General features: G+C 33.9%; 1 long non-coding RNA gene across 1 annotated transcript in view; it reads right to left on the bottom strand.

The window, feature by feature from the left end:
* Positions 1-3,217: 3,217 nt before the first annotated feature.
* The window catches only part of LOC130242106 (uncharacterized), a 207,746-nt gene continuing 184,829 nt past the window's right edge, over positions 3,218-26,134 (bottom strand). Inside the window, exon 4 of the long non-coding RNA XR_008838938.1 lies at positions 3,218-3,287. This is a non-coding gene — a long non-coding RNA (uncharacterized LOC130242106). The remainder of the gene's footprint in view (positions 3,288-26,134) is intronic.

Genomic DNA, 26,134 nt, shown 5'->3' with positions numbered 1-26,134 from the left:
TTTATCATATGTTTTATTTTTCTTATACTTGTCTCTTTTATTCCTGTTTATGTAAAGCACTTTGAATTGCCACTGTGTATGAAATGTGCTATTTAAATAAACTTGCCTTGCCTTGCCTAAAGTGATGCATCAGAAAATGACATCAGAAAACAATTATTTATAATTCTGACATTGAATTAACATTAAAAAACAATGTGAAGACTTGTGCGACCTCCTTTGCTTCTCTACTTGAAAATAGGATTGGCAGATTCGTAAAAATGCTGGGTTAAGATCATCTAAAAATTATGTGCAAAAATTACGGACAAAAATTTGGATTCAGTGTGCAATAAGCTTTAGTCAGTGATACACTCAAAAACAAAAAAAAAATGTTGCTTACAACTTGATTGTTTTATGTTTAATACACTTCAATATGTACACAATACACTTCAATACACAATTTTATGTAAGTGGTTGCAAACAATTTATATGGGCTGAATTTAAACAAAAAAATTAAATGTAGTAATGTTCATTACTCAAAATTAATCAAAATTAGTTTGTTTAAATTCAGAACATATAAATTGTTTGCAACCACTTACCTTAAGAATTAGTGAACTCAATGAACCATTTTATTTCAGTGCTCCAGTTGTCTTAGAATCCTGTATACACCATTCGTACTCTATGGGTTAAAAATGACCTGTCTTCACTAAACATAAAATAAAGCAGCGTAATTTAATTTCAATCCTCAAATCTGTTTTGCATGAAGAAATAACCTCATCTCCATCACAAATTCTATGAATATCTAGGTGTACCCTCGTTAGTGGAGTATTTCTTTCATGTTTAATCAGATGGCAACACTCATTTTTGACTAAAGTAAAGGGCATATTTAGTAATGCTAAAAGTACCTGCATATGTGTAAAACATTTGCAGCAAAACAGTATTCATGAAAATGTAATTATACTTGACAAGGTGCACCTAACTCTACCTGCAAATGAACAGGAGGCTTAAGTTACCAAAGGATGGCCTGGGTGTGGAATTGCTTGGCCTGAAAATTAGTAGTGTTAGTGAGGCCAGCAGGGGCTCTCCGTTAAACAGAAATGGGGGGGGGGGGGAATAAAAAGAGGGGGCGAATAATTCAGAGGGACTTCAACTGTATATAAACATCCTGTAAATTTTTCTTTTTCCAATATTTCTCAAATGATGTTTAACAGAGCAGGGGATTTTTCACAGTATTTCATATAATATTTTTTCTTCTTGAGAAACTCTTATCTGTTTTATTTTGGCTACAATAAGAGCTTTTAATTTTTTTAATCCATCAATATTATTACACCCCTTTAGCAGTATTTGTTTCCAATTGTCTACAGAACAAACCACTGTAATGCAATGATTTGCCTAATTACCCTAATTTAACCTAGTTAAGCCTTTAAATGTCACTTTAAGCTCAATACTAGTATCCTGAAAAATATCTAGTAAAATATTATGTGCTGTCATCATGGCAAAGATGAAAGAAATTTGTTATTAATTCTATTATATTTAGAAATGTGTTGAAAAACCTTTTGCCCTATCTCCGGTTATTTATCTTCTGAATTGTGAAACTGCTCTACACCTAAATCATGGACTAGAATCTGTGTTACACCTTTGTACGTATCTAGCAAGAAAATGTATTCTTTTGTTGTGGTCTTCTCCTAACATTCCTTCCATCAATATGTGGATAAAACAGATTGCCATTTTCTCACCCTTGGAAAATCTGACTTATGACTTGTGTCAGAAACCTGATCATTTTGGCATATCTGGAATCCTCTATAGGAGTTTTTGGAGAAAGCACAGTATCTTGAAAGACTAGTTTTATTTTATTTTTTGTTAATTTTGCCCTTCACAAAAGACTTGAATTACTAGCCGATGGATGATTGTATAACAGATGGCTATATTAATGTATATGCAGAATATTATCCAATTACAAACCATATAATTAAATTAGATTTATTTTAGTTAGCAATTTATTGTTTTACATGACTTATGGACGTTACATACGCAGTGCACACTGTTGTATTTGAGTGTTTCTTGAAAAATGACGTCTCATCTGCGCCCTCACAATCATTACTTTACATGAGAGTGGGGAAAATTGTTTTGCAGTCTATGCAGTAGGCAGATGTGGATGAAGCATGAGTGATTTACATGTGAAGTCAATACAAAGACTGGATTAGGCATCCTGTGGCACGAATTGGGCGTTTTGTGCATTTGACGTGCTTCAGACTGCAAAAGAAAGTTTGAGCAAACAAACTGGAGTAATGGAACAGACAGAACAACATACAGTTTCCAGTGATGGAGGTTAATTTGAGGATCACGGCCGCTGGACGTGACTGAATTGAAGGACATTATTTGTGCTTTACATATAGGCTGGTATTATGGCGTGCTTAAAATCAACAAATGTTTTCGTTTAACACTTTTCCTGTCGTTGATAAGAGAAAACCCGTCCCTGCCATTGATGAGTTTTATGGCAATCCGTGTTTTACGTATATTACGTTAGAGGAAGTCCTAACGCATGTCCTGATTGAGGTACTTATCAGATTCTCCAGGGAGAGCTTTGATCTGAGAGAAAGTAAGATCGTGGATAAAAATAAGAGTTATACAACCTTCCTTTGTATAACCTCCTTTGTAGGTTAATCCCTAATGTTTTAGATCTTGTCTTGAAAGTTTGCTTCATACAAGACCAAAATAATATATATTTTTCTATATTTATGTATATATATTTTTTAATCGCTAAATTGTCCGCAAATTTCTGGGAGTTACCCCCACAAAATCATTTTTATCACAAAAACATCATCAAAACTAGGGGGTCTGTATATGATGACATCTTTAAATAAATGTAATAATAAATAATTAATAATAATAATAAAAATATGTTTGAAAAAAAAATCGTATTTCCGTTAACAAAAATTGGAAGAAAATATATATCGGGGGTTAATAATTCAAGAGGACAAATAGTTCTGACTTCAACTGAATTTCCCTTATACAAAAATCGTAAATATGATTAATGGCAAAAATGTAAATAGAAGTAACTTTGTTTTACTTTTCACCCTCAAATGTGATCATAACAGAAATCAAGGACCCATAATACAGTTTAAAAGATAAAATACACTAAAAACACTTGCAAATCATGAGACAGGATTGCTTAAAAATGAAGTATAGATAAGGAAGGACACATACCAGCTACAATCAGTCATGGCAGCATGATTTTGCTGGCTGCTGTCCATCTGAAACACACCAATGATGCAGGACAGAGATCTAATGTCCATCTTCATTTCAATAGCCTGTTAAAAACAAAGAGCTTTGTATTAGCCGACTTGTGAATTAACCGTCCGATTACATTTGATACAGGGCGGCACGGTCGCCTCAGCAAGAAGGTCGCTGGTTTGAGTACCAGGTGGGCCATTTGGCATTTCTGTGTGGAGTTTGCATGTTCCCCCCGTGTTCGCGTGGGCTTCCTCCGCATGCTCCAGTTTCCTCCACAGTCCAAAGACCTGCGCTATAGATGAATTGAATAAACTAAATTTGGTTGTAGTGTATGGTGTTTTTCCAGTACTGGGTTGCAGCTGGAAGGGCATCCGCTGCATAAAACATATGCTGGAATAGTTGGCGGTTCATTCCGCTGTGGTGACCCCAGACAAATAAGGGACTAAGCTGAAGGAAAACGAATGAATGAATTACATTTGATATGGTGACCTCTTTTAGATTATGTGATTTGAAAGAATAAACGGGCAGGTTTTTTTGTTAAAACATTATCTCTCCTTCCCTCAAGGGAACGTTTAGCCCACTTCCACGCTGGAGATTTACATTGACTTGAATTTAGGTTAGTTCATTACATGCTGATATATTTTATTATTTAATATTTTGGGGGGTTTGTGTATCCGTGCATGTGTAGGAGAACATTGTTCCTTGTTTTAGTTCTAATACAATGGAATAAAACAATAGAAAAGTGGTCCACGGTGGCTCAGTGGTTAGCACAGTCACCTCACAGCAAGAAGGTTGCTGATTCGAGTCCCAGCTGGGCCAGTTGGCCGTTCTATATGGAGTTTGCATGTTCAACCCGTGTTTGCGTGGGTTTCCTCCAGGTGCTCCGGTTTCCCCCACAGTCCAAAGACGTGCACTATAGGTGAATTGGATAAACAAAATTGGCCGTATGTGTGTGTGAATGCGAGTGTGTATGGGTGTTTACTAGTACTGGGTTGCAGCTTGAAGGGCATACACTGCATAAAACATATGCCGGAATAGTTGGCGGTTCATTCCACTGTTGCTACCCATAACAAATAAGATGACTAAGCCGAAGGAAAATGAATGAATGAAGCTCTAAACTCATGTCTGATCACCTCAAAACAATCGATCTGAAATGTCCAAAAGTCATTGAGCTGTTTAAAATCCAAATCGACGCCATTTACTTTCATGATACACATTCAGGGTCTTATTATGAACGATTTAAAAGCGCACATTTTTCCGAGGAAAGAAAATCTTTATAATCTTTCATCAAAATGCAATAACCTGCTCATCCTATGAAACTATTTTCTTGTTCAGCTGACGTCCGTAAGCAATCTTTTTTGACAAGGTCTCCCATACAAATAAATGTCTTCTACAGAGAGAGCTTTTCATGTTCAAGTCCATTTAGTCTCTTTAAACATCGAGCTTTGAAAGAAAAATGTTTTTTGAAAGAGGTTTTTCAACTTTCAGACTTACATACAAACAACCTATAATAATGAAGATTATACTTAGTTTTGAATGCTTTAGTTTCAATATTTGTAAAACCGGACTGTATTGCGACTTACAAATATTTCCCTTTTATTTAATTTAATATTTATTTATTTATTTATTTATTTATTTATTTATTTATTTAACAGTTGTTTTCATTGTTGTCTATTATTATTTGCTTTTTTTGATGGAGGTTGCATCGTAGCACATGAAAGTCAAAACTTACAGGTTTCCTAGATTTTTTTTTCATTTCTTATTATGTGTCAAACAGGTTTGTGACAAGTGATGGTTGAGTATGAGATTGGTAACAGAAATGTCAAACATGCTTTTCAGCTAAAATGTAATTATTATTCAATGTGGACAAAAAAATAATATCAATGAAATGGCGGAATTACCATGAATAAACAAATAAAGACAGGAGATTTTGCATTGACATACTGTTGAAGCCAGAATTATCAGCTGTCATGAATTATTATTTTTTTCAACACATTTCTAAACATAATAGTTTTAATAACTCATTTCTAATAACTGATTTCTTATATCTTTGCCATGAAGACAGTAAATAATATTTTACTAGATATTTTCAAGATACTAGTATTCAGATTAAAGTGCAATTTAAAGGCTTAACTGGATTAATTGGGTTAAAGGTGCAGTATGTAAGTTTGACACCCAGTGGTTGAACTAGGTATTGCACGCCTGGTCCAAAACACGTACATGACATCAACAGAAGTGTGCCTGACTATCGAGACTAAAGGCTGATTTTAATCGTGTACTAAATAAAAGCAACAGCACTCGATAGAAGAAATATTTTCTCCTAACCAACACCTGAAATTTATATTTCTGAAACGGCTTCTATTTCTTGCAGCCGAAGAACAGAAAACTGACAATGATCACCTCAGATACACCTCATGTGTTTTAAGGAGTATTAAATGCTAATAATGTGAGTTTGAATGCTATTTTTCATGACATTTATTGCCATATTACTGAAAGCAGCAGCTGATGGTTCATCTCAGATCTTAAAAAATAAAATAAACCGTTTGAAATTGAAATTTAGAACTGTGACTCAGTGTAAACCAACACATATCAGTGATTCAACATGCACATTTAATAATGGTAACGAGGTTTAATATGTATGAATTACATTATAAACTTTACCATTTCGTTGGTGTGCAGTAAGTACACTATTCTGTGCTTCCAAATGGCTGTATTTAAATTTCTGTCGTGTTTTCATCTGGTACAAAAAGCAAAGTTGCTTATCACTGCAAATCTAGTCACGTAGTGTGTTGTTAGGACACCTGTTTACAATGTAACCTGCTCACCTAATGTTTACGCTCGTAATATTTATATTATTTGCTTATTAATAACCACCTTATGTGGAACTCTGTATCTGCATCTTATTTTGGAGGCTGCTACTGTCCACCGGAGGTCATATTGTGGTTGCGGGCGCACACTTTGTGAGCATTCCTGACTGAATAAATGAAATATGCGGTTTTCGACCATGGCAACCTGGGGTGCTGAAATATAATTGGCTAAACTGGCATTGGGCAGATTAAAGGAAACAAAACAAAGAAAGCTGTTACGGCACGTAACACACGTTTTTAAAGCAGAATATCTGACTTCAGCATTGTTTTTTTTAGATAAACAAGAACGTCCCTTGACGTGTTTCTTAAATATCTGCAAACTATTATATGCTATTATGGTATCTTTATGCTTAAGAAGAGTCAAAAATTTTAATATTTAAATTTTTTTAAATAAAGAACTGCTTTTATTCGAGCCAAAATAAAACAAATAAGACTTTCTCCAGAAAAAAATATAGAAAATACTGTGAAGAATTCTTTCTGTCAAACATCATTTAGGAAATATTTGAAAAAGCAAATAAATAAATAAATAAATGCATCACAGGAGGGCGAATAATTTTGACTGCAAGTATGTGCTTATAATGTCAAATGTTACACATTTACTAACATGTGTACTACACATCTTTACACATCTACTACTAAATAATAATAACCAGGGGCGCCTGCAGGATTTTATTCAAAGTTACCCACATATCCAGCACCGCCTCGCCACATCATCCCTTATTCTTATTTCAATCTCAAAAAACACTGATGCTTACATTATTTAAGGGCATTGCTGGAGTGAGACTGAGAAAATTAAAGCAAATCATTGTATCTTAATTTTAATATATTTTTTGTTGGTCAGTTATCTACTAGATAAACAAGAATAATGAATAACAGCTGAGGTGAAGTGCTTCTCAAACTCTTTTGAAAGGGTAAGAGAACTCAGAAACTCGTTGCGAGAATGAAGATGTTTGCTTATTTGTGCCAGTCTGTCAGATACAATTGTTTAAAACACCCTGAATGGTAGCGGTTCCATGCGAGGAGGCTGTGCAGCCACGGGCTGGGCCTGGAGTTCTCCCAGCCCAGGTGCTGATGAGACTGCAGTCTCAAACCCGTGTGGGGAAGCAATATTTGTCTCATTAGTTTTAGGCCTTTTGGCAAATCGTCACCTTAGAATTTTAAGGTTCTATCTGACATTTTTGTCAAAATTGAGTTATTGACTTATTCTTATTAAACGACAACTTATTTACATTATGGGATGTTTTTTAAGTTGTTTACATTTTAAGAGTTTATTTAAAAAACAAATATTAGACACATACTGTTTGCTTTATTGAATGCAGAAGCTCAATATCTCAAAATCATTCCGAATGCAGATAGAACCTTATAATTCCAGGATGATGAAATGTCTCAATTAAGTATATCTGTTTTAAAGAGAGTTTACCCATTTTGAACCTGGTTTTAAGCAATAGCTATCTGACTTGTAATTTTTATCGTACGAAAAAAATGCCAACAAAATTAAAGCCAATAGATTTCTTTACCTATCTCCCTCCATGCAAATACATGCACACTTCAAAACACAAAAACGCACACCCTTATTTATTCTTATTCTTTCTTGTTTTGTCAATATATCATAGTGTATACCGTTTAATAATCAATTTATATTATGTAAAAAATAAATAAAATTAAAAAATGGCATTAATTCACACCCTTTCATGGCACAGTGCATACAGCCGTACGGTTGCAGGCACCACTAATATTAACCCATTTCTGAAATTTACTCTGAAATTGAGTGTATTTATAAAAATTCCCCACCCCCGTTTTATCATTACTTGCTTCGTTTATGTTTTTTAACTCTCAAAGTGCCAGTCATCATTCTTGCATTTAAAGGGCCATGAAACCCCCCTGTCTCAGCAGGGTGTTTTCACACCTCTAGTTTGAAAAAAGTCAGGAAAGTGGGTAAGTCCAGCTCTGTTTAGGTGGGAGTGTCGGGGGAGGGAAGGGTTTGCAATAAAACGGGAGTTTAAGTTCAAGCAAGCGCTGATTTTCACAGAGGCAAAACAACACACAGACGCAGGGGAGAAAGACAGTGACTGTTTACATGGATATCAGTAATCAAAATATTTGCCAAATTATTAATTTGTCGACTTTAACTGCAGTTTGGCACTTTCACTTTCATTCAGGAACGTGAATTTGCTTGAAAAAAAAAGCAAAAACAACCAATTTTCGCTTTTTTTGTTAAATATATGTGTCCTACTATTGTTTTTAGCAGCGTGGGACACAAATTTGACCCTTTAATGAAACTCAAATCTATAATGCCATTAATTAAAATAAAAAAAGTCACCTACATTTTGAATGACGCAAAGGTGACTCAATTAACAGTAAATTTTCTTCTTTTTTGTCTGAACTATCCCTTTAACATTTTGTTCTTGTACTTCAGAATGATCAAACACTGTTACAGTTCAAGTTTTAGTGCGACAGTGTTGAGAGTTCTGAAGTGTAGCCCACTATGCGATAAGTACAGCCTTGACCTGAAGACTCGCGCTCCGGTCCGTCTGCGTTTAAGTGCTCGACTAATGCACTGCTGGAGAGTGAGAACTCGGCGGTGCTCGTCGCCTCTCCAGCATAATCAAACCCGCCAACAGGGCTCAGTGACTCTGACTTTACCAGGGATGCGCGGAGAGAGTCACGGAGGGTCAGAGCAAAAGAGGAAATGACTCAGATGTTGAGCATTAACTTGAGTAATGCCACTAATGCTGACACATACTTGCTTTACTGGGCCAACTCTGTTTTAAAGGGGACATATCATGAAATCATATCATGGACATATCATTGACTTTTCTTTCCATTTTTAGGAACTATAATCATGTATAGCATCTAACAATCTGGAAAATGTGAAAAAAGACAACATGCTAACTTTGTTTTGGTGTGATAAACATGAGCTGTTCAGCTTTTGCACCATTAGTAATGAGGGTACAGCTCATTTAACACTGTAAAAAAATGCTGGGTTCCACAGTTTTGATTTGTGTTGGGACAACATGAAGGAATTACAACCCAGGCTCATTCTGAAAACATACCTCTATATACATTTCTGGAGAGCGCCAAATACATGCCAAGAGCTACATTTTGTTTTCATGAATCCATCAGAGGCAGCTGTGTATGATTTTTGAGATCTCAAATTTCTCTCGCGAGTTCCATTCTCGCTTGTTGTTCTCACGTAAATCCACCGGAGGCCGTTGTCGACTGACTTACTACCCGACCGAGCGACCAACCGATCAATCCCCCCACCCACCGCCTTCCCTTAACCCAACCAATAGTGTTTTCAAAAGCACTTATTGACTCGACCACCAACTTCCCTAAACCCAACAGACATTTTTAAAAAGCAATCCAGAAAAATAAAAGCCTTCACCTGATTTTTACCACGTTTTCAGATTTTACCACATTCTCACCCTGTTACTTATTTTATTTTTTGACTTTTGTTTTTGTCTAACCTGCTTTCTGGAACCATTGTCCTGGTCAACTCCTCTCTGCATCTCAAGTCCGCCAACGTACATGGCGAGCTACTGAGCAAATGGGTAACAGCGGGAAAGCCGTCCATACGGAGGCAATCGGTCAACTGCTAGCACGAACAGGAACGGCGTCATACCGCCCCTAGTGTTTGTTTTAAAGACGAAATGCAGCCATACGTACTTCTGGCAACATAATTCGCGATCTCCAGAAATGTATATAGGACTATGTTTTCAGAATAAGCCTATGTTGTGGAATTAAGTTAACTTATTCATTTTTACAAATTTAAGTGAATTGAACATAAAACAATTAAGTTTCTTCACATGGCCTTAACAAATGCATAAATTGTTTCCCAAAAGAGAAAAAATCTTACTATATTACAAAGTCGTTTCTACAGTAGCGTTAGACAGTGGCTGCACCTCCTCAACAATAAAAGCAATAATCTTTTTTTACTTTAGTCAAATACATTTTTTTAGCTGGAGGTATTCGATGTCATGTTTATTGCAGTTGTCAAATGTTTTACTTACACATAATCTACACTTAAGGACAATCTACTTCTTTGCTTCGATGAGTTCAAAATAACAAAAATCCATTGCAAAAATTTAAGTCTCCGGCCAGCCATTGTTTCTGTTTCTGACTGTCTGTAGTGATAATGTGCGATTCGCGAATGAATCGTTTGTTTTAACCGGATCTTCTAAGTGAACCGGTCGAACCAGTTCACCAAATTAAACTGCGTCTTCAGTAGGCTAAGTACTTAATTATGCTGGATACCCCCCTTTGACTTAAAATAAATTATTATTGTGAGTTATTTAGTTACTAGAACAGTACACAATACAAAAAATTAAATTAAATAATAAATAAATAAAATGAAATGAAATGAAACTAAATAAAGTGATAATAAATAAAATAAAATGACAATAAATCAAACTAAATCAAATAAAAATATAATAAATGAAATAAAATGATAATAAATTAAATAAAACTATAATACATAAATAAAAATGATAAATAAAATAACAAAACTAAATTAAATTAAACAAAATGAAATAAAAAAATAATAATAAATAAAATAAAATAAATCGATAATAAATAAAATAAAATGATAATAAATAAATTAAAGGGCAAAAAATAAATAAACACTCTGACCTTAAATAAACCAATATCCTGAGTTATTCAGTTACTAGAACAGTACACTGACTCATCTGCTGTGAAAAAAAGAGACCTGATGATGATGATGAGTGCGAGCCGACTGTCCCCTCGCAGCACGCTCTCCCATTGAGTGTGTGATTCAACCCAAGGTAATTTTTGTAAAAAGCCAAATAAGGAAGGTAAAAAGTAACTCATGTTACATTTTTCTAAAAGTAACTCAAACAATATAATTTATTTGATTAAAAGTAATGCGTTACTTTACTCGTTACTGTAGAAAAGTAATGTTATTACATAACGTGCATAACATATAATGCATTACCACAACACTAGTCCTCCTACACTATAATTTGATGTTTTACTCCACAGAACTCAATATAAAAACTTGAAACTATTGCACAGGCCTATTTAAAGGGTTAATGGTGCCAACTAACAGATCAACAGATCTACCCAACAGGGAAAACCACCAACAGTCAAGAATGCATGATTATTTGCTGCCATGGCTTTGCAATAAAAAAGTGGTTATAACAGAAGTCAATGGGGCAAAAACAGCCCTGAACATAATGTAAGAATAGTCTATTTGAACAATACACAAGTGTTAAATGCCATCCAAACACACACACATGCTCAAAACACAGGCACAATAAAAACACAGCAATCTGTCAATCTCTGATTACAGAATAACCTTCATAAATAAGCAAGCGATTGGCTGGATGGGACTCAAGCCTGTCGTAATCTCAGCTTTCTCAGTGATCTTGTGGGATCTTCATGTTAAGGAATGTCTCATCAGTGTTAAAGGTTGTACGGGGAGAACGAGTGGCTTTTCTAATCTCTCGGTTGTTGGTGACCCACAAGAGCAGGTGGAAAAAATGATTAATTCTGGTTAAGAGGGATTTGGATTTTTTTAACCACCGTACACTTGGACAAAAACCCTCTCTGGCACTGATATGGGGGGGTCAAACACAGTGTTGAGTGGAAACCAGCTGTGGTGGCCAGATTGAAGAGGCACTAATCCTCAAATCGGCTCGGTTTAACCCAAAACCGCAAACGAGCTTCTGAATATGAGCTATTTAATTTGGTGATATTATAATAGCTGACAAGGAATCAGTTACAAGACACCATGATCATGTTTAACATCTCTGTACAAAACATGACTTTTCTTCAGATGAATGGAATATATATATGTAATAATTACTATTTTAAATTCAAATAACTGTTGTTTTTAAGTGTAACATATACAGTAACAGTGTAATTATTATATTATATTATATATAATATAATTATATATATTATATTATAGCGTAATTATACTTTTCAACAGTTGTATATTTGATTGAAGTATCAAAAATATATTCTATAATACAATGTTTTTCGTAAATTTATTTTTTTTATCATTTGAAACTGGGGTTATAAGATTTTAATCATCTATTTTAAAGTAATAGTGACAAAACCTATTAGAATGCAGTTAGAATGGCACTGAATTAGTAAAAAAAAACTATAATAAATAATAAATAAAATAAAATGATGAAAAAATAAAAAAAATGCTAAAAAATAAAAATAAAATACTAATAATTAAAATAAAGTAAAATAAAACATAATAAATAAAATAAAATGATAAAACAAAATAAACAATAATAAATAAAACGAAATAAAATGCAAATACATAAAATTAGATGATAAATAAAATACCAAAACAAAATGAAATAAAATAAAATATAACGATGATGACTAAAAAAAAACGATAATAAATCAAATTACATTAAATAAAAGATAATAAATCATAAAATAAAACAAAGTAAATAAAATAAAAATGATAATAGATAAAATCAAATAAAACAATAAAACGGTAATAAATAAAATAAAACAATAATACATAAAATAAATAAAATGCTAAATAAAATAACAAAACAAAACAAAATTTAGCTAAACAAAATAAAATAAAAAAATATAATAAAAAAATGTAATAAAACGATAATCCATAAAATAAAATGATAAATAAAATAACTAAACAACCAAAATTTTATAAAATTAAATAAAACAATAATAAATAAAATAAAATGATAATAAATAAAATTAAATAAAATGAGAAAACAAAAATGAAATAAAATGAAATTGAATGATAATAAATGCAATTAAATAAAACAATAATAAATAAAATAAAATGATAATAAATAAAACTAAATAAAACAATAATAAATCAAATAAAATTATAATAAATAAAATTAAATAAAACAATAATACAATAAAATAAAAAATTATAAATAAAAAACTAAACAAAATTATATTAAACAAAATAAAATAAAATAAAATAAAATGACATTAAATAAAATAAAACTATAATAAATAAAATGAACAAATGAAATAAAATGAAATAAAATAAAATATTAAATAAATTAAAAAATAAAAAATGAAAAAAATGAAATAAAAAATGAAAATACATAAAACACAATTATAATGAATAAAATAAAATAAAACATTACATAAAATAAAATGATGAATAAAAAAACGAAACAAAACATTATATGAAAGGATATGAAATGAAATAAAACAATAATAAAATGATAATAATAAAATAAACTTAAATAAAACAATTATAAATAAAATTAAATAAAACTATTAAAAAAATTAAATTAAAATTAAAAAAAATTATGTATATATGTTGTATATATATATATATATATATATATATATATATATATATATATATATATATATATATATATATATATATATATATAAATTAATTATATATAAATTAATTAATTTAAAAAAATGTATGGGATTATATCATCAAGACCTATACCAATAACTTATCAGTGAAAGTCTTTTCTTCATTTCTGTAATACATTTTTCATACTTTGGCCATAAAAATCAAAAGTGATACATTAAAACTCTTCCATACAGCCATTTTAACAAAAACTGCAGTCATGTTCATAATATAAAATCTAGCTGGTAATATCAGACTAAATAAATAATTAAAATTTCAGAAGAATAAAAAACAGTTTGCAATAACTGTTTGTTTAACGGTGTTGGTTCCTCGGCAGTGCTAAACTGCAAACGTTTTCCCATCATTCTGTTAGACTTGAGAGCGTTTAGATTAAATTTGTCAGTAAATCAGTCAATTAAACATCAGATAATCAAGTATTTTAAGATCAAAATGAAAACTGCTCATTTGTGACTTCCCAAACATAATCTGATTACCTAACATGCTTACCTTGTGATGTGCTACAACGCCGATAATGTGAGATCCAGAATAAATGCTACAGTGTTGGAAATAGATTTTTAATTAAAATGTAATGAGTCTTAAAGATTAAGGCTCATTTACCAAAGGAAACATTTGCAAATGTGGGATGCATTTAAATAGGTCTACTTACTGGAAATACCTCATACCTAATGGAAATATCTTAGGAATGCTTCACTGTTCATATGTTATAATTCCAGATTGCTGAAGAAATTAATCTGCTGTCAGTGTTTCCAAACTGGTTTCTTCATGTCTGATGGTCACATAAATAAGACACAATTGTCATTAGAATTGTAACTTAAGTCACTCAAAACAATTAAATAAGAAAGCACACTTCAATGTAAGATTTAAAGGAAACAAACATAAATTATAAGTCAAAACATCATGACAGCTAATGTTTATATTCATTCATTCAATTTCCTTCGACTTAGTCCCTTATTTATCAGGGGTCGCCACAGTGGAATGAACCACCAACAATTCCAGCATATGTTTTATGCAGCGGATGTCCATCCAGCCGCAACCCTAGGGAACACCCATACACTCTCTCATTCACACACACTCATTGACTAAGTCCAATTTTTGTTTACACAATTTACCTTTACCACATATCTGTGGACTGTGGAGGAAACCTACGCGAACACAGGGAGAACATGCAAACTCCACACAGAAACGCCAACTGGCCCAGCTAGGCCTCTAACCAGCAAACTTCTTGCTGTGAGGTTACAGTGGTAACCACTAAGCCACAGTGCCAAATGTTTATATGTTCCTTATAAACTTATTTTAATAGGTTAATCAGGTTTCAACTAATTTATTGAGGTATGAAAGGTTTGATGTAACATTTTTAGTCAGTTTGATTGATGTAAGTTGAGATGACAAGAAAAGTTCATTTGATTGAACTTAAAAAATTTAAACAGCATTATTTTGTTTTAAAGCAAATGGCATGGTTATTAAAAGTAGTGATGAAAAACTGTACAATATGATGTACAATAGATGAAAAATAAAGTTAACAGACTCCGTGTGTTACAGTAGGCTCACTTACAAATGCACAGATCGCAGGAATTATCAAAACGGCAAGGTTATTAGTTAAAAACAAACGAAAAAAACAAAAACTAGAATTGAAATAAACATTTTCGTTAACTGAAATGAAAATAAAAATGAGAGATTTTTTTTAAACAATTAGAACTAACTGAAACTGTATACAAAACTAACTGAAACTGACTACAATTATAACAATAGTGTCTTTCGTTTTTTGTTTTTGTAAAAGTATTTAATACACACAGTTAGCCATTTAGAAGTAAATCTATTTACTTCGCGCTGCCAGGTGTGTGACCCTTATGGCACCTCAGCGTCTGTAATCCTGCTGCCATTGGCCAGATCAATCTAGTCCTCCTCCAGTCATCCTCGCTGTTGCTCCCGGGAAAAAAACAACAACGGCTGGACATGACAGCCGCACAATGACAACATTAAATACGATCCGAGAAGACACTTAAAAGTATTAATTTAACACATTTGTGCCAAATAATATTTTTTATTTCTGTATTAGTGATTGCAAACGAATCGTTCTTCCTAACTGGATCTTTTAAGTTAACCAGTTGAACTAATTCACCAAATCAAACTGAATCATTTGAAATGATTCACGTCTACAGTAACGTTAAGCACTTATACACAAACTTTTCAACATGCCTCTGATTCGAAATAAACCAATATATATGGAGTTATTCAGTTATTAGAACAGTACACTGAGATCAGATTTGAGAACAGGTGAGCTCATAATAATGCGCATGCGTGATTCAGTGAACTGAACACAAACAGTACACACAAACAGGACACGGCAGCCTGCTGTGATTTAACCAAACTTGGACAACTGAATAATTCTGCAGTAAACCGAGAGCTTAAATGAGAGGATCTGGCAAAACATTGGTTAACTTCATAACAGAAAATTGTAATGGAATTTAAATAAGTGAATTACGTTTCATTTGGGTTGCAAAACTTAATTTTAAGAAACTTTTTAGAAAATGGTGATGTTTTACTAAATGAAATTATGATTGCTGACTAAATTGTTTTGATATCTTGAGTCCTAACATGGGTAGATTGAATCTTGAATGATTTTGAATCTTGCACCTAACAAATATTCTCATTTATAACAAACAAACAAACAAAAAACTAAAGGCTGATTTATACTTCTGCATCAAGCGCACGCATATGCTCCAGCACAGTCTGCGTGTGGACGCATAGCTCTCGAAAAATGTAACTACACATCGCAACAACGCGTATAGCACAAGTACTGTGATTGGTCAGCTTTGTAGCGCTGCCGGGCATGGACTGAGAGCCATGCAAACTCGTTGGAGCAAGTGCTTACAAGTGTCCAGTCCTGAGGTCCGGTCTTTGTAGCTCGCTTAAATGATCTTAGATGATTTGGCAGATCCTGGATCTGTTAATCTTGAACTGATGTCTGGCTAATTTGGTTCTTCAAACAAGTTCGTGAATCAGATTAAAATGTCTGGATAAATTGATCTGAGATCGCTGCGTGTGTTGTGAAGGACAGATCTATCGATCCATGAAATCATGATCAGCAATGCAACGATTGGCTGACGGCACAGCAGTGTAATGACATCACCTGATTAATATTCAATTATGCATGTGAGCTTAATTACATATAAAATTCATAGTAAACGGTTTGTTAAATATGATACGCAATAACTTTCCACCTTTGTTGTGGGCTGCAGGCTTTACACTTTCATGTGTCAAGAGTATTTAGCATTTTATTTAGTTTTACAGTGAGAGCGGATTTTCTTTATTATAGTAGTCATAGTAGTATTAGCCGGTTTCTTAATCGGGGTAAATAATAACAGGATGTTTACAAAAGCATTTCGATATTGGTAAAGACGTCTGCAACTTTTGTGAAGCATCAAATCACCATCATATTAACTGTCAAGACATGTTTATGACTGCATAAATGTATTATTGCTTTAAAAAAAAAAGTTACATATGGTGCATGTCTATTATCATACACAAACTGTACTAAAGCGATCTAAAAAGTTCATTTCAACAAATTTTCTCTTTGAACCACCAGGTGGCAGTCTTTGTACTTTTATTTCGGAGTGCAGATTGCATACGTTTTATTAATATATATTTTTTATATATATATATATATATATATATATATATATATATATATATATATATATATTATATATATATATATATATATATATATATATATATATATATATATATAATATTTTCCCAAGTATATAACTACTACTGTAAAAAATATCAGAATTCGGTACATACTTTCAGTATTGTCTTTGCTTGAACTAACCAAGTCTAATCCTGTTTATATGAAATTAGCCTGCTCCCTAGCAGGTTTGAGCTACCAGAACTGTTGCTATGACAACAACTCTCGGATTAGATTTGAAGAACGAAACGATCCTGGATCATGTCAAACGGTCAATAACCAAATCCAGCTAATTGAGTAATCCGCGTCCGAAGAACAAACCCCTGTTAAGAAGTTCCAGATGCAAAGATTTGTTTTGTGTTTACCTTCTGATTAAAGTTGTTGCATGTCTGCCGGTTCCAAAATGAGCGAGTTTGAGCTACTTCTACAATAAGGTAGCGTTCAGAAAAACAAAACGCCTGCGAAGAAACTCGACACAAAGAAACATAAAAACTACTGTAAGCTAGCGTTTAGAAAGTTTTATTGCAGAGAAACACAAACAACGTGCAGAAGTTTAAATGCAAGGTAGGCGCCGTGGTCACGCTGATCACTCGATGCAGACGTATAAAAGAGACTTCATCCTAAAAGTAACAAAAACTTAACTAAAACTAAGCAATTTTAAAATATAGAAACTAATAAAAACTAGTAAATCTACCTCTAAAAACTAATTAAAACTAACTGAATGTGAAAACAAAAACTCAAAGCGAAATAAACGCTAAAACTAATGAATTTTACCACCTTGCACAACAGGCACTGGAACATCAAACCGCAGGCAGGACAAGGACATGTGACAATACAATACCAGACAAAGAACTATAACTCAGAGGTATGACTGAATTGAATACACACAGGGATGTGACACAGGTGGAACTAATGAACATTAACAAATGGCGGGAAAACAGAACAAAAGAATCACATGACATAAACAGAAGCACATGGAGCACAACACAGGGGGAATCACATGGCACAACAAATACAAAATGACATCTAGACGCACACAAGAATCGTGACAGCATCTAATTACATACACACACACACCATATGTGACCATATGACCCGTGCTTGTTATTATGATATATAATAATACATAACTGTGATGCATATGAACTATATAGTAGATATTACATACATTATACATAATACATGTGTATTATGATTTGCATGTGATATTTTATGTGACTACATTACTGACAGTTAAAAAAAAAAAACACAAACTGACCTGGTCTATGTAAATAACAGCTGACGACTATAGACAATAATTATGCCGTGACTATGACTATAATTAAGGTCAAACAGGGGTTAATTTTTATTTAGACATGAACATATATAAAATGGACATATGGATATGTAATTAGTCATGATAGCAATCATTAACATTTATTTTTCTATTATTAAAAGGCAGTGATTAAATATAGAAGTTCATTTGTAATTAGATTGCTACGTGAATTAAAAAATAAAATTACATATATAATGCCCTAATCATGTCTGTTACTCAGTTACTTTGTGTGACTACATGGTAGATATTTAAATTGCCATATGTCCTAAGAAATAATTAACAAAAATAAACTATAATAATTACAGTTACATGTCACTATAAGTTAAAGATCTGACCTAAAAGGGAATTTATATTGAAGAATAAATATTGAAATATGTTCTGAATATTTAATTATTCATAATAATTATCAGTATTTGTAATATCTATGATAATACAGCAGTGATTAAAATTTGAAATGCATTTTATTAAATGTTTTTTTATTTATTTATATAATTAACATATGGTCTGTAAGTAATGACTGAGCATAATAAACAGTTATTATGCAGTGACTATTCCATAAAGATATTTTTTAAAAGCTCATTTATACTGAAACAGTTATTAATAAGAACTGACATATGGTCTGAATATAGTATTACTCATGGTAATATTTATTATTTTAATTTCAATGGCAATACGGCAGAGACCAAAACATTTTATTATATTTTTTTGCAAATGGAAGTATTCAGAAAATGTTTTTCCCTTCATGGCTAAATTAATGAAGGAAAGTAACAGTCTGATTAACAATAATGAACTGTAATTACGCCGTTTTGTGACTATACAATAATGAAAAAATATATAATGTACATTTATATTTAGACATACATATAAATACAGACATTCATTCATTCATTTTCCTTCGGCTTAGTGCATTATACAGGTTCAAACTCTTACACATTGCGTAATACACACCAGATGTACAGAAATACACAAATATCTTTACATAAAAAATTAAAGGATTAAAATATTACAAAAATTATTATTTTCTAAATAAATATAAAAACCACCACCTCCATGCCTCATCTCAGGGGCTTTTTCAGTTTATTCATGACAATTAGCATTTTTATAATGTTATTATTATTAGCAGTATTATTTATTAAATGCATATTTATATTTGTTTTAAGAAAAACAAGTTTAGATTTGTCCACCTGTCAAGTTTTGGAGACATATGCATTACCATATGGGGCATAAAAATAGGACGTGTGTTTAGATATAACTCAGTTTTTTGACCACACTTCATTATTATGATTCATTTATTCGTTTGCTGGACATTAGAACTGAATTTAGAAATAGTTTTGAAACAAATCTTTGCTCTTAACAAACAAAATTAAATATGTAGGCTAATGGATATCTGTGCGTACAACATGTTTCTTTATCCACAAAAGAGAGCAAAAGTAAAAGTAAAGAATGAGAAGGCTCTTTCTCATTCTCTCGCTGCAGATGGTCTGTTTGCCTGTTTTCTCGCTATTGAATCGTTCAGTTTTTACACTTACTAAGTCTGCCATGTAAATAGCGAATGCACTATGGCGCGATGCATCTGACTCTTAAAGGGAATGGGAGATGAGACTCTGATTAGTTTATTCTCAAAAACACACCTATAACTCATTAAGAGAATAAGCTCAACCCTGTTAGACCATGTGCAGCGGAGCGTATTTTTCCGTCCTTAAAGTAGCAAAAGTGGATTCTGACACGCCCTTAATGCTTTTGCGCCCTGCGCTTCAGACTTTGCGCCTAGGTCGTTAAAATAGAGCCCTTGGTGTGTGTGTATTAATGACTGACAAACATAATCAGCAATTATGGCGTCTATACGACTGTGACCAAATTAACGACTGTGATTAAAATTAAATCATATGAAAGTTAATTTCGACTGTGATGTAAACAAATAAAAAATGACGTGGTCTGCTAAACTAATTATTCCAAATAATAATCAGCAATTATGTAGAATAATGATGCCACAAGCCACAAACACAGGTGCATGAGTGGAAGAACCACAGAGTGTGTGTGTGTGTGTGTGTGTGTGTGTGAGAGAGAGAGAGAGAGAGAGAATGCATGCGTGTATGCATGTCTGTGTTTGTGTATAAGTGTGTGTGTGTGTGTGTGTGTGTGTGTGTATGTCTGCATGTTTATGAGATTTTATGAGTGTGTGTATGCATGCATGGATCTATATGTCTTTATGTGTGTGTTTGTATATGTGTGTGTCTTCATATGTGAGCGCATGTGAGTCTATGTTTATGTGTGTGTTTTTGTGAATGTGTTTGTGACAATGTATGTGCGAGTGTGTGTCTGTATTTATGTTTGTGGTGTTTTGTTTGTGGTGTATGTGTCTGCATGTCTTCTAGTGTGTATTGGTGTGTGAGTGTGCATTTGCGTTTAAGTGTGTGTTTGTGGCTGTCTTTTGAATGTGTATGTGTGTCTTCAAGTGAGTGTGTGGAATGTCTGTGTGTGCGTCTTCAAGTGTGTTTGTGTCTACGTTGTTGTGCTAGCACATATGTCTGTCTGTGTGTGCGAGTGTGAGTCTATTTTGGTGTGTGTCTATGAGTTTGTGTCTATGTTGGTGTGTGTGTTTGTATTTGCGTCCATGTTGGTGTGTGTTGTGTGTGTGTGTGTGTGTGTGTGTGTGTGTGTGTGTGTGTGTGTGCGTGTGTGTGCGTGTGTGTGTTTGTAGCTGTCTGCTTGTATGTGTGCATATCTGCATGTGTGTGCCTATGTGAGCATAAGTGTGTCTGTATGTCTGTGTGTATGCGTGTCTATTTTTGGTGTGTGTATGTACTGTATGTGTTTGTAGCTTTCTGCATGTAAATGTGTATATCTGCATGTGTGTGTGTCCATGTCTGTGTGTGTGTGTGTGTGTGTGTGTGTGTGTGTTGTATCCTTGTGTGAGTCTATGGATGCGTGTCTGCATCTGTGCTGTGTCTTAGTGTGAGAGTGTGTTTTTGCACATGTGTGTGTATGTGGAAGGAAGTTGTCCGAAAGAAAGAGGGAGGCGGACATAAAGAATGTGTGTGTGTGTGGTAAAATATGATCAGGTCAGTGTGAAGAAGGAGAGGGGTCAGATAATAAGACTCAATTGCGCTGAGTGAAACACACTGGGAGAGAAAATGCTGACGTGTTTCCTCCACTCCATCCAATTCTGGAAGCCCCGTCTCTCTGTGTGAGTGTGTGTGTGTTTATGCAGTGGTGTGGGATCCACGGCCCACAAACTTTAGCACTTTACTGTCCCTCCACGTGGCCATCCATCACAATGAAGGGCTGATGAAGAGACAGCAGGGTGAATGAGTGGAGAAGAGACGAGGGAGGGAGGCATAAAGAGGAATAAAGCCAGGGATTGAAACGGGAGGTCAGAGAAGATGAGCATCGTGGCCAACCTTGTGTGTCCCGCTCTCTTATTTACCGCTCCACCACCATAAACCTATTACTGATGCTATCGCTAGCTCTCTATTACACGCAAACACACAGACAACAAGACAAACTCAAACAAACACCACACATCTGACCTTTATGGGGAACACTGATAGGAAATACTCATTTCAATAATAGCAAACCGTCATTGAAAAGTCTCATACTGCAGACATGATGCAGCTAAACATGCTACATTAGGCTAATTAATTAGCATGAGCTTGTACAAATACAGTACACACAGGAAGAGAGAGGGCTTTAAAGAGCCACGCAACTCCCTGTCTCAAAAGGGTGTTTTCAAACCTCTAGTTTGGGAAAAAGTCAGGAAAGTGGGTGTGTCTATAGCTCTGTTTAGGTGGGAGTGTTGGGGGAGGGAAAGAGAGAAGATTTTGCATAAAAATGGGAGTTTCCGTTTGGGCACGCACTGATTTTCAGAAATAAAACAACCACATAGACACAGGGGAGAAAGACAGTAGCTATGTTTCCATCCAAAAATGTGAATGAACTTATCGCATTAAAGACGTGCAAATAAAGCAGTGTTTTCATCCAACGAGTCAAAGCAAACAAAATCGTCACTTCCTGATTAACTGGCGGCAAATATCAACAGTAAAAACTGAATTTACTGCGGTAGGAGAAGCTGCGTCAATCTTTTCTTCATCTAATAAATGACTTGCGCCTCAGAAGGCAATCCTGACACGCAGTGAACGCGCGGTGGCGTTTGAAGGTGTCAGACACGGAGCACAAACGCTCTTGATTCTGGAGGTCTTTAATGATATAATAACACGAATACTGAAACGATTAAGGTGTTTAAGAATGACCAAAACAACATTTCAGATGTTTTACAGTGTGCTCAGCCTGCTGGTTTCTCCATTTACGCATATTTTCATCATCACATGATCTCTTATAACAAAATCACATGACATTTTTTAATGTGCATACTGAAATTTGTGCAGTAAAAGTGTTTCCATCTTAGTTTATGCGCATATTTTCTTATCGAAAAAAAGTTTATCCTACTCAGTTATGTGCATAAGTTTTTTATGCGCATTTTCAAAATAGATGCGCATCATGGCATTTCCATCAACCATTTTTTTAATGCGCATTTTGGATATAGGTGGATGGAAACATAGCTAGTGACTTTTTACATGGACTTCAGTAATCAAATTATTTGCCAAATTCTTAATTTGTCGACTTTAACTGCAGTTTAGCTTTTTCACTTTCATTCAGGAACATTTCATGCATGCCCCCCATGTCAAACAAGATATTGGATGCGAGGATGAACTGCTGGTGAGTGTAGTTTTAATGGAATGTTTGATACCGCACGGCGAAGGAGAGAAAAAACCCTCAGCATTTCTCGTTAACTTCGATGCACTCAGTAGGTAGCGTCAGAAAGCCGTATGTATTGACTATCCTGTCACAAAATGCTGCGAAAATTCTACACGACGGTAATAGTTTGATTAAGGTGTTTACATGTTTGCACTCGGAGAGCATCTTTGCCATCTGAATAAACAAACAAAGAACACCAATCACACGCACTTACCAAATCTGTAGAGAGAGGACAACCAACAAAAACTGGAACCGCGTCTTCTTTTGAAAAGAGATGAGCGGCAAATCCGGATTTCATCATTTCCAGATGTGAAAAGTTCTCTGGTAAAAAATGTTCCTTACAAACAAATTTCCGTCGCGTGCACTGTAATCCACACGTGTGTTCAGTTGCATTCTCCTGAAATCAACAAGGCATTTGCAGCCACAGAACTGCCGCTCGCTGGATATTTTCTCTTTTTCAGACCATTCTCTATAAACCCTAGAGATGGTTGTGCGTGAAAATCTCAGCATATCAGCAGTTTCCGAAATACTCAGACCAGCCCGTCTGGCACCAACAACCATGCCATGCGTTAACAAGCAGTTAGACCAGTCTACCTAATAAAGTGGCCGGTGAGTGTGTATTTTAAATGTCATTAACATTTCAAAATATTATAGTTTTAGTGTATTATTGGTTAAAATTCTACTTTGATGAGCATAAAAGCCTTTCTTTAAAAATATTTAATCAATCTACATGTTCAGGCCTTGCATGGACTTACATGGTTCTAAAACATATCATTTATTTTAAGCCTCGTGGTTTCACACCAGCACAAAAAGCTGACAAGCACTTACTCTCTTTCCTCACACAAACTACCTGATTTAACACAAAACAACTACTTTTAACACAGAGCTACAGACTAAAGGTCTCCAAGGACCTGCGAACTGAAGTTGTGCCAAACACATCCGCTGTTTTAGCAGAGACACAATCATTTCTGACAGTGATGGACATGGCAATGAAGTGGAGCCGTCTCATTGAAGCAGAACACACACACACATGCATTAGTGGATGCAGTACAATGAGCGCAGCAAACAGGTCTGAGTATCGCTAACAAAAAGAGTCAGATTAGACGAGTAAACTCGGTTAAATCCTTCAAACGAGGGAAACAGAAATAACCCAGAACAGATCGGCATGGAGCTTCTAACAACAAAAAAAAATAAACGATTAAGCTGTAAAACAGTCCTTTAATAGCTTAAGCCATGTGCTCCATTATCTCCATTCCTCCACCCACATGCACTGTCTCAGAGCTGCTACTGCCCACGCCAAAACACACACACACACGCACGCGTACAGTCACGTAAGCCAACAGATGGGGTTCGGGGTGTGTTTTAGGTGAAGGCCACTCGATCTGCTCTTCTGCTTGGTGAAAGGCATGTTAATTAACAGTTGAGGTCAAAAACTGGGCTAATCCTTCCACAAAACACCTTCGTTTAAAGTGTCATCGTTTATGCTAGCTTTTATTTGTGCATCACATCATGGTGTTCCCAAATCTGAGCACTGCATTATGGTGTGAACAATCCACTTCAAGCTATCGTGATTCACAAAACTGATACGAGACTGAAAGCGCTAATCATCATTTTAACAGAAGCATGTTTCAAAAAAACTGAAGCTGCTTTTATTCGAGTCGACTGCACAAATTAATATGAATTTAGTGGTTTATTGCCGTTTTATCACTGTGGTTTTTTACAACATTTTCAAATATGATAAATAGAAAACATTTTACATTTTTTGAGTTATTTTAAATGTTATTAATATTCCACAATATGCATGTCTTGGTATACAGCTGAAGTCAAAATGATTAGCCTGTGAATTATTTATTTTCTTTTTCAAATATTTCCCAAATGATGTTTAACAGAGCAAGGAATTTTTTACAATAGGTCCTAAAATTTTCTTTCGTCTGGAGAAAGTCTTACTTGTTTTATTTCGGCTAGAATAAAAGCAGTTTGTAGTTTTTTAAGCCATTTTTAGGTCAATATTGATGACTTGCATAATGAATTGCATAATTATCTAACTTGCCTAATTAACCTAATCTTTAGTCTTTAAATGTCACTTTAAGCTGAATACTAATATCTTGAAAAAGATCTAGTATAATATTATTTACTGTCATTGTGGCAAAGAAAATTAGTTATTAAAACGATTTCGTTCACTCAGTACAGAGCTGTGAGTTTGGTGAACTGATAACCTCCTCAGCCAATGACAGTAAACAGCCGTGAGTTTGGTGAATTCCAGTATTGTGACAACCCTAATATATATATATATATATATATATATATATATATATATATATATATAGATAGATAGATAGATAGATAGATAGATAGATAGATAGATAGATAGATAGATAGATAGATAGATAGATAGATAGATAGATAGATAGATAGATAGATAGATAGATAGATAGATAGATAGATAGATAGATAGATAGATAGATAGATAGATAGATAGATAGATAGATAGATAGATGGATGGATAGATAGATCTAAATTAGATAGATCTAAAGTGATAACAAAACGGGATTTTGCTAACTGAAATGCCATCAGTCTATAGAGATTTTCCAGTATTTCTCTGTTGCAATCAGGAGATCACAATAATTATCCCCAAAAAAGCCAAAGCAGCACAAACTCTGTGGCTTCGGAAAAATGATAAAAGTGTCAAACTCACCACAAATGAGGAGAAACACATGCAGAAACATCATGGATCAGATTACAGTTGTGTTTGCGATAAGGAAAACCGCTAAACACATACGGGCATTTCTTCTTTCTGTTTACAGAACTAGCTGCAGGAACGAAAACAGGAGACTCATTAGAAACAGACAGCCAACCAAAAAGTAACTTAGGGTTTTACAAAGAGTGGGCAACACAAAATACACACATCCCTGATATGTGAGTCCCAACTCACACTCAAC

Source organism: Danio aesculapii, chromosome 15 (assembly GCF_903798145.1).
Source record: "Danio aesculapii chromosome 15, fDanAes4.1, whole genome shotgun sequence".
In the NCBI taxonomy this organism is placed as follows: domain Eukaryota; kingdom Metazoa; phylum Chordata; class Actinopteri; order Cypriniformes; family Danionidae; genus Danio; species Danio aesculapii.
Note: the sequence above shows the minus strand (reverse complement) of the source record. Positions and strands in the feature narration are given on the sequence as shown.